Consider the following 10,927-nt stretch of genomic DNA (forward strand, 5'->3'; position numbering starts at 1 on the left):
ACGAGGTCAATGTGGAAGGTTAGGAGTTGAATTACACATGAAGAAGATTTAACAAAAATGGGGAAAGGTAAATGAAACAATGTTGCTGAAACTATGGCTTTTGAAACTTGACTGATCGAATGGAGTTCTAAAATTCATAATGGAGGCAATGGAAACTGTTACAATTTATGTTTATTTAGTGATTTATTAAAGTTTTCATGTCTTTAATTGATTTGCAATTTTCAAATTAAATTTTATTACATCAAAAAGCTTTAGCCGTTTTGCTATGAGGACAGTGGAAAAAGTAATACAACTCATAAAATTAGTAATTTATGCAGGTTCCTTAATTATGGTTGGCATGTAGTTTGTGTATGTATAGCATATTATTTTCTAATGATTTTAAGATTTTTGCATCAATTAGGTGCCAAAAAAGAGATGTTATTGAGCTTTTTTGTTTTTTTATGGTAAAATCCTCTTGGAACTTAATATCAAATACACAATTAAAATTTGTATTTAAATCAAATAAACATTTATAATTTGTGTTTAAAAAAACTGACAAAACTTTGACCTTTAAAAAATAATATATTTTTTTATATATATTTGATTGGTCATTACAATTTTGAATTATAAATAATGTTTTTTTCCTCGACCATGATTCGTCATTAATAATTGTATGAATTTCTTAATTGGTTACTAATCCCTTTTATATTTGGATTTTGCTTTATATTTAATATTTCAAACTTTTTTGTTGTGAGAAATCGCTAATTTTCTATTTTTTGTAAAAAGAATTATAAATATTTGATTAAATAATATTTTTATTTCTTAATCTTGGTTTCCACGGGTTTAAACCTATTCAATATATGTAATACTTATTTTTGTTTATTCTAGGTTTTAATATTCCAATTAAACTAATCAACCAACCAATAATTATATTTATGATTTTGATAATACACCCGTGTAATACACGGATTATAACCTAGTATCTAATCAAAAGCTCTGCCATTAAAATACGCTACATCCCATGAACATTATCACCCACTCAATATGGGATAAAATGTGAGCATAAGTTTTGTTAGTCATATTTGCTTTATATTCTTTTTTTTCTTTACATTTACATATCCCCTATCGATGTGGGTGCTTTTTTGTAGTGCACTAGCCTTCAAACCATGTATTTGTAGACTTTCCCGCTCTCATGGTCTTCCTCGAACAGGGACATACCACTCTTTTACTTGTGGTTCACAAAACTTTCGACAATATCAAGAGTAATTGTCGAAAGTTTCAATGGGAGTAGCCTGAAACGGGTCGGAGATCAAGCAAGGAGGATGGAGAGACGCGGATCACCCTGGAGAAACATAGGTGTAGAATGCATAATTTCACAAAAGAAAAGTAATAAAATAAGATTACTTGTTTTAAAGTAAAATATGTTATCTTTGGTTTGAGGTTTACAAAAATTTTGTCGTTTAATTATACTATTAGCTAATTTGATCCGTGGATGGCAAATTTGTTTTAGACAAAAAGGATTATATGATCTGTTTAATGCACGAAAAATTAAATATAAATATAGATTTTATTTATATATAAAAAAAAAAGTTATTATTTCACAACAATCAATAAATCGTTTTGCAATGACACAACCCGATCACGGAGGCACCTATATGTTATTCATATCTCAACCATTATAAAATAACTTATATGAAATTACTCAAATAAATTAACTAATGATGTAAATAAATTTGTATTTTTATGAATATAAAATGAATTCAAATTTTAGTATGTAATTTTAATAATAGGTTTTACCACGTAAAGACAAACCGACCTTAGCTCAGTTGGTAGAGCGGAGGACTGTAGTAGGCAATAAGTCAATAGCCATCCTTAGGTCGCTGGTTCGAATCCGGCAGGTCGGATTTTAGGCGATGCCACTTTTTGTGTAACATTTGCTCTCTATAACGATCAAATGCCATGCCACTTTCTCTTTGATCACTGAAAGAAATGTACGCTTTGCAGATTTCATTTTGATTTCACATAAATCTTCATAGAAATAAGTTGTTGAGAAATGTATGAGGCTCTGTACAACTGAAGGCCCAATCCAAACCGATTTGAGGCCCGATACAAATGCAAAAGGCTTGTACAATTGAATTGGAGCCTATAGGGCTATAGGATCTCATTTCAATCTTCTAAGTTTTAAACGTCTCTTCAATGTTTTTACCACACTCATTTCTAAGAACATGTCTCCTAGGATTTTAGGACTTTGATCACACAAACTTACTAGCTTTTGTACCCATGCAGTTGGTTCCGAACAACTTGAGCAACCTTGATAAAGAATCCAACCAAATCATGCTCATGTTGTCTCTTTCACATCTTTTTCGATATTTTTAATTTTTTTTTTCTCAAAAACTAACCTTAATTTGAAACACCTAAACGCTTTGATGAGCTTGAGAATGAAATTAAGTGATTAACACACTTCATTTACCGTCACTCAATTAGATTCAGACTTAGGGAGGAGAGAATGGATCCATAGAGATCGAGAATACACAATCAATGTAAATAACAAAAACATAAACAAACATGCAAAATATAATTGCATAATTATTAAATCACAAATATATACTTATTCTTGAAAATTGCAAACAAGAAAATATACAAATTGAGCTCCAGTAAACAGTGTTTTAAAACAGAAATTATTAGAACACAACTTTGTCTTGTCTTGTTGGTACAACAATCAAATTCAAGAAAAATCTTGAATCTTTTGAATCCTCCTATGTTCTTATAGTTGCAAGAAATTGAAAGAAAATAAGATTTGTAGTGTGTCCTTTAGTCAAAGTTGTAGAACTCATTACTCGGTATCTGTTCGGCCGACTACCCAGTAGCGAGTACTCGGGAGTACTCGGATTTGGTAATTCATGTACAAATATTTTTAAAAAAATTATATATGTCAAAATCATAAGTTAAAATCATAAATTGATTGAAATGTATAACAAATTAGATACATGTGAATACACAAAAGCTAAAAACACATAACGGTTTCACTTCGTGAATAATTACTGAAAATTTAAGATATATATGTAATAATACTCACATGTGTGTGTTAAATAATAAATCATTAAGTATATTATAAATATTAATCACCGAGTTGATCGTGTTTTACAACACTACTCAGTTCAGTAAAGGGGCCGACCGGGGAGTACTCGGAATTCTGCAACTCATCTCGATAAAGGGCCGAGTAGCGAGTACTCGGAGGAGTAATCGGCCAACTTGGTGATTTTTACAACACTGTCTTTAATCCCCCCTCCCCACCCTAATTTGTCAATTGAACAACTTTAACTTTATATATGTTGCATGTGACACTTATTAACCGCCAAAGCAACAATCGTTGTCAAAAACCAAATTAACATATTTTTAGATTCATTTAATAAATAAATTATTTCGAAAATGATATATAAAAATAATTAAAAATTGGTTTAGAGGAGTTCAACGCACCTAGTCCAAGGTCATATGTTTGACCAATGGCAATATGTCATTCAAGCGCAGTTTTGCTCAATGCTCACCCAATACCACAATCTAACCCAAAAAGTTTAACTGATTACTTTTGGTGAAAAATACAATAAAAACATATAATATCTAAGGTAGTGTTTGTTTTTTGTCTGCAGATCTGCGAGACGTCTTCTGTCTGCGCCGCGCAGACCACGCGCAGACATTAGTCTTCGCAGACTGTTTGTTTTTTTGAAGACTGCAGACTTAAAAATGTCTGCGCGCCCTCTTCTTGGCGCAGATGTGGACCAGAGTCTTCTAACATCTTCAGACATCTTCTAGCTTAAAAAAACATATATATCTTTATTTTTTTTAAGTTTTTTTTTTTTTAATTTATATTTTTTCCAACTTTATTAATGATAAACAATATGGAAAAAAAATTACAAAACTTAAAAAAAAACATTTGACGATACAAACATGATATTTTTAACAAATTTATAAATAAAAATTTATTATAATAATAGTCGTTGAAGTTGTTTATATAAATATGAAAAAAAAATCATAATATATTCTTATATTTTTTTGCCAAAATTTTGTAAAACTTTATTTAATAGAGTATCATCAATTTCTCGAGAAAATATTTATCGTACGTTTTTAATAGATTTATTTGAAAAAATCGAAGTTTATTTCCATCTATTTATGTATCAAATTCTTTGATCACTAATTATAATGTTTAGTTATAACTTTGCAATCAAAGTTGTTGGTTTTTATCAAATATGTATATGAATTAATACCATTTTTATTTTTATTTTTTATATAATAATACATAAAAGTTGATCTAGATTCGTTATATATTTATAATAAAGTCGTAAAAATATATAAAAAATCGCTTTGAAGTTTTAAAAAATCAGTTTATTTAGATTTCAGTTTATTTTAATAGCCCGCAGATGTTAAAAAAACAAACAGTCTTCTTTTTTCAGACTGCAGACGTTTGGTCTACCTCTTCTACTGCAGAGGTCTACAGATGTGGTCCGCAGACTGCAGACATTTTGCCTCAGAAAAAACAAACAGCACCTAAGTGTAGCCAGACATTATTGTATACTACTAAAACTCATTTTTCTTCTAACATCAGATTTTTGTTTAAAATAATCATAGCGGGTCTCTAAAGCGTTACTAATACGTAAAAATATAGCTTTATGTAGACGGAAACGACGTTCGAACAATTGACAACCGCTCTTATATGTGTAACATTTGTATGTTCTTCATCTTGTATGTGTTGCACAACATTGACGAACGTCGAGATAAATTCTATGTCGTCATCCGAATCAAAATTCATAAAGAAATCCATAATATGATTTTTTTTAGAGAGTATAAAATAGATGAATGGTTTGGATGTACATGTTTATGTAAATGTTGTGTTTATATAGGTTAGATTTATATGTTTAAAAAAAATTATATTTTCAGCGTTCAACGGCTAGTCAATGGGTCAAATGAAGAATTGGCATTGATTGGTTGTTGTTGCTCGTTGAACTGAACGCTATGGACCACAACCATGCCCGACCACGAAGGTCTGCAATGTTGTGCACGGACAACGGTCGTGGCCACGTAGACCATGACCCATCTCTTTGTAGGTATTACAAAAGGCCTAGATACAAAAGGATGATACGTTTTTAAAACTTGAAACCTGAAATTTAAATAGGTCGGTTAAGAGGGACATCATGCATTTTGAAAAAAACTAAGTAAAGTAAGATAATTCGTTACTTTTGTAATATAAACTTTCTAAATCCATTAAATCAAAAAAACACCTAAAATAATTTCTTTAAATAAAAAAACAACTAAATCATGATTTTTTAAAAATTTATATGGATCCATATTCTTTAAACCCAAACTAGTAAAAACCACACATGTTATTGGCGACGGGTTCGAATAAGTTTAACAAAATTTGTGGAGGCTTAATTGAAATTTGTAAATGTCATAATGTTTCTAAATGATTTTAATTAATAATAAGGTTTAAATGCAACAAAATTATAGGAATATTTCCATTGATTTGTTCGTTTTACAAAGCGAAACTCAAAGCACATTTGGTAAAAATCTAGGAGAAAAGACGACAAGTAAGCAGATAAAATAGTCAAAGGAAAAGTCAAAGTGAAATAATGACGAAATTTATAGAACACATGTAATAAGGAATCCAAAGTGTAACATTAGCAAAAATGATGTGGCAACAACCCAAAGAAATCAAACTTAAAGAATGACGAAATTTGTTGAACACATGTAATAAGATAGCCAAAGTATAACATTAGCAAAAATGATGTGGCAAAAACCCGAAGGCACCAAATTATACTATTGCCAAAGGTCTAAGGGACTAAAAATATAACGTTTGCAAAGTTTTGTGGCAAATGTCAAGGGCTTGAAAAGTATAATCCTAAGCTATATATATATATATATATATATATATATATATATATATATATATATATATATATATATATATATATATATATATATATATATATATATATATAGGGTTATTGTCACTCTAACCCAACAAAGTTACGTATAATGGTTTAAATGGTCCCTCGTGACTATTTTTTGCTTTTTAAGGGCTTAAACTTGTTGATGACCGATTTAGAAAGTCACCTTACCCATTTTAGCAGGTAAACTTGCCTCGTCACTTGCCATGTATACGTATGAGGTAACTCACTGAGTCAATACCGAGTTTACTCGATGACACATAAGTTGGCACATGCAGATTAGTAATCATCGCCTTTAATGTCCACCAACACCCCAACAACCTTTCACTATCGATTCGATTGAGTCCCAGGCACAAGTCTCGAATTATAAGGGGACATACGCATGTGGGGTTTGAAGTAAGACAAATTTGAAACTTGTTTACCATTTTCGGGCAAACAATCTTGTGGAAGAACCCTTAAAAAGCAACAATGTCGGCTCCACCACCTTCACCCAACTCTATAAATTATGGTGAAGAAATCAACTACAATGTGCTCCACTCAGACTTCTGTGATTGTGGTCCGAAAATTACAGAAAACCAAACTGAAATGAAAAGGTTGAAGGAGCAGCTAGGACAAGAGTATATCGTTTGCAGGATCGACCACATCAATCTCGAGCACAAGCTGGATTACCATGATCAGAAGTTTAAAGTCGTTGGTGTTGCTCTGGGTGGCATGATGTTGGGGATGCTCTTGTTGTTGGTTGTTGTGCTCCATTTCCTTGTTAAGCTTTGGTGATGGGTTGATCTGCAGCTAAGGTGGTTAATGGTTAAGAAGGTTATTAGTATGTAGTGTTCATGTGTCTTAATTTTTTTTTCTTTTATTTCTGTTTATTTTGGCGAAATGTGTAAAAGCCCTATCTTAATGACAGGCATTTTGTAAGTGAAATCGAATGATTAATGAAAGACCTATCAAAATGATAGGCATTTTGTAAAGATGTCTGATGTTCTTTGCCAATTGTTTTTTATCTGAAGATGGCTGATGTTCTTTGCCGATTGTTTTTTATCTGAATTAGTTCTTAAGTTTGATAAACGGATCCGTTGAAAGTGCAATAGTGGGGGTAATATAGTCTTTTACACAATGGGGGTAATATAGTCTTTTTTATGCACTGCTCCTTCATATATACCTTCTTGCATTCATTCTAGCCCATTGTTTTCTTCTTCAAATACTCTTCACTGTGAAGGTACATAATGAAGAACATGGAATGTGGATGTGGAGATGAGGCTATAACAAGAACATCTCGTACTACCAATAACCTAGGAATGCCCTTTTATGTATGCCCGAAAAAGGTAATTTACCAGTTATTCAAATTTTGGTGTTAACCCTACTTTTTTAAGATGTGTTAATTGAAGCAAATACTTGGAATCAGGATGCTTGTTCAGGTTTTATAGCTTGGGTTGATGAAATGGAGTGTAACAATGAAGGTTTGAGCATAAATGGTTTGTATAAGTCCAACAAAAAGCTTCAGGCTGAGGTCTTTAAGTTGAAGGTTTACCTAGTATGTAGTTGGGTATTTTTTCTGTTTAATCATGTACAAGTTGTAATAAACGTCACTTGGACCAGTTGTCTTGTTATGCATCTTGTAATGCACTTTGATGTCTTTTGAAACTTGTAATGTACTTTATTTCCTTTAAGTTGTTATGTAATCTGTAATGTACTTTATTTAATTGAAGTGGTTATATTTGGGGTTTGATGTGTTTTGTATGTACGGAATATGAATAATCAAATTAAACAAAGTTAACACTTAAATCCAACCAAACACAACAAATTTAAAACATAACACTTGTCCAATTCCAAACTTAATAACCTACTACATCCCAATACCAAACTTAACACTTAAATCCAACCAAACACAACCAAGTTAAAAGATAACAACTAAAACAAAATAAGATCCTAATCGTTAAGCTCCAATGGGTTTGCACTTATTTCTCCATTCCCATCTTTGTCCTTCACCCTCTTAGCAAGTTTCATCTTTATGATTCTCTCTAATTTCTTTCTTTTAGATATCCTTCTAGCAGCAACAACTATTGCTCCTTGACCCTTTTGCCCTTCGTGCATTGATTTTGCTCCTTGACCATTTTGCCCTTCATTGACACCTCCTGCTCCTTCACCTTTCTCTTTTCCATTGACACCTCCTACTCCTTCACCTTTTTCATTGACCCCTCCTGCTAGGGATGAGATTTAGAACCGGAAACCTGGACCGGAACCGGAACCGTTAGAACCGGAATATATAAAACCGGTTCCGGTTCCAGGTTTAAAAATTGGCTTTATCCGGGTTCCGGGTAATCCGGGTTTGGGTTCATCGGGTCTAAAAATCGGAACCGGTGTTTGGAACCGGAACCACTTTTAGGGCCGGAATCGGTTTTTGTGAAACGTTTAAAAGATGCATATCTCATTCGTTTCAACTCCGATTGACATGCGGTTTTTTCCAACATGTATTTTAGAGTTTGTACATGTTTTTAGACTATAAATTTGTCATTTTTAGTTTAATATTCATTGACTTACAGTCCCCCAAAGTCGAGATATCAAAGCTGGAAGTTTTTAGTTTTTTTGTTTTTTTGTATTCGGTGAAAGTTTTAAAACATGTATATCTAATTCGTTTGAAGTCGGATTGATATGTGGTTTTTTGCAACTTGTAGTTTACAGTTTGTACATGAGTTTAGATTTTAATTTTGTCATTTTTGGTTTAACGTTCAATGATTTACAGTCCTCCAAATTCGGGATATCAAAACTGAAAATTTTCAACTTTTCAGCAATTTGTTTTTGTACTTTGTATTATGTGAAAATGTTAACACATGCATATCTCATTCGTTTAAAGTCGGATTGACATGCGGTTTTTTTTCAGAGTGTATTTTAGAGTTTCTACATGATTTTAGACTATAATTTTGTTAATTTTAGTTTCTTATTCAATTAGTTACAGTCCCCCAAAGTCGGGATATCAATATGAAAATTTTCAAAGTTTAATCCGCTAAGTAGTAAGTAATTACCAAAAAAATCCGGTTTTTCCGGGTTTTCCGGTTCTAAACCCACTTTATCCGGTTCCAACCTACCCACTTTATTATTTCCGGGTTTTCCGGTTCTAGACCCACTTTACCCGGAACCGAACCGGAACCGATTCCTATATACCGGTCTGGTTTCCGGTTCAACAAAATCTCATTAACCGGTTCCGGGTTTTCCGGGTTCGGGTCCATCCGGTCCGGGTTTGGACCCACTTTCATCCCTACCTCCTGCTGCTTCACCTTTTCCATTGACACCTGCTTTCCTTTTTTTAACATTTAGTTTGGGCCTCCTGCCAACTTTAGGTTTTTGCACTTGAGGTCTTTCAGCTTGAGGACATGTGACCTTGTTATGCCCCACATTTTTACAAACACTGCATGATATTTTTTTCCCTGCCTTAGACACAGTGTGCCTTGGTAGCTTCTTTGATGCATCTCTTTTTCTGTTAACCTTTGGTCTATCTGGCATTCTTCTCTTCATTGGTGGAAGAGGTGGTATGAAGTTAGTAGGTGACCACATATTGCTACCATTCATCCCCTGAATTAGATATTTATAGGTGTTCTTGTAGACTGCTCCATAGAACATTGTATCAACATAACCACCAACATCTCTATTGAGGAATGATATAGTTGCAACTGAATGAACACATCCATACCCATTAAGTTGCCACACTTTACAAGTGCAAGTCTTCTTGTCCAGGTCAACAGCATAGGCCTCAGCAATGTTTCTTGTTTCAAATTGGTTAAGACCGCTTGGTAAAACCTGCCAATACCTAGTGTAGACATAACATAAGTAATTATATTCATTTATGAGTTTAGAGTTTAAAAAGTACCTTTGTGCTTTTTTTAATTGATTCAGAAGGAGTGTAATAGCTAGGCAAGGCTTGTAATCAGGCCATGAACTACCTTTAATCTTTAAATTGTATATTCCCTTCATAACATACAATCTAATCTCCTCTAACATAGTGATGATTGGATTTTTCCTAGCATCTCTTATCACACTGTTGAAGCTCTCAGATAACCCATTCTCCACTGCATCACACATCTTTCCGTCTTGAAAAAATGCTCTACTCCAAGATTTGGGGTTGGTGTCCATAAGATAAGCAAAGGCTGTAGGGTTAAGCACTTCAATCTCCTTCATGGAAGCATTGAATAAAGGCTCAGTGGATGCCTTGCTTTCCTTCCAAAACATGTTTTCATAATGCACACCACTGAATCTTTTCCTAAAGTTGGCAACAATATGCCTTGCACACTGCCTATGTTCAGCAATAGGCAGTATTTCCTTCACAGCCTCTAACAGCCCCTATGTAACAATGGTAACAAATTATATAAAGGGTATGAAACTAGAATTCATTAAATTAGGAAGTAAAACTACTAACCTTATGCTGATCTGACATTAATGTTATACCAAAACCATCATTCAGTTGCAATTCATCTCTAAGTTTTCCAGAAACCATTTCCAATTTTCTTTGTTCTCTACACAGACAATTGCCCATGCAATTGGAAATATGTGATTATTGGCATCTCTTCCTACAACATATATGAGCTCACCACTACATAAGCCTTTTAAGAAACATCCATCTAAATTTATAACCCTTCTACAACTCCTTCTCCACCCTTGCTTAATCCCATCAAAACACAATTAAGTTTGCTAAAATAATTCTTACCATCTAGCATAGAATTGATATCAATTTTAACTGTTGATCCTGGATTTGATCTTCTAATCTCCTCACCATATCACCACAACTTTGCATAATGCTCCACTAATTTTCCTTCACTCTTTTCAATTGCATACTTCTTTGCTCTTCTACACTGTCTCATACTCTCATCTATACCAAATTTCTCTTTAACCTCATCCTTAAGTAGCCTCACACTAACCTTTTGTTTCTGTAAAAATTGTGTTGTGTAATGGGTACATATCCATGAATAATTGACAATTGAACCTAACTTGAAGTTTCTTGCACAATTATGCTCATT

The 10,927-nt window shown here is 32.9% G+C and overlaps 1 non-coding gene across 1 annotated transcript; it reads left to right on the plus strand.

Annotated features, from left to right (window-relative positions):
* The first annotated feature begins 1,790 nt into the window (after positions 1 to 1,790).
* Positions 1,791 to 1,883, plus strand: TRNAY-GUA (transfer RNA tyrosine (anticodon GUA)). Its single transcript has 2 exons — positions 1,791 to 1,827; positions 1,848 to 1,883. It is a non-coding gene; the product is annotated as a tRNA-Tyr (tRNA).
* The last annotated feature ends 9,044 nt before the right edge of the window (positions 1,884 to 10,927 follow it).

Source organism: Lactuca saligna, chromosome 6, assembly GCF_052625555.1.
Source record: "Lactuca saligna cultivar CGN05327 chromosome 6, ASM5262555v1, whole genome shotgun sequence".
NCBI lineage: Eukaryota > Viridiplantae > Streptophyta > Magnoliopsida > Asterales > Asteraceae > Lactuca > Lactuca saligna.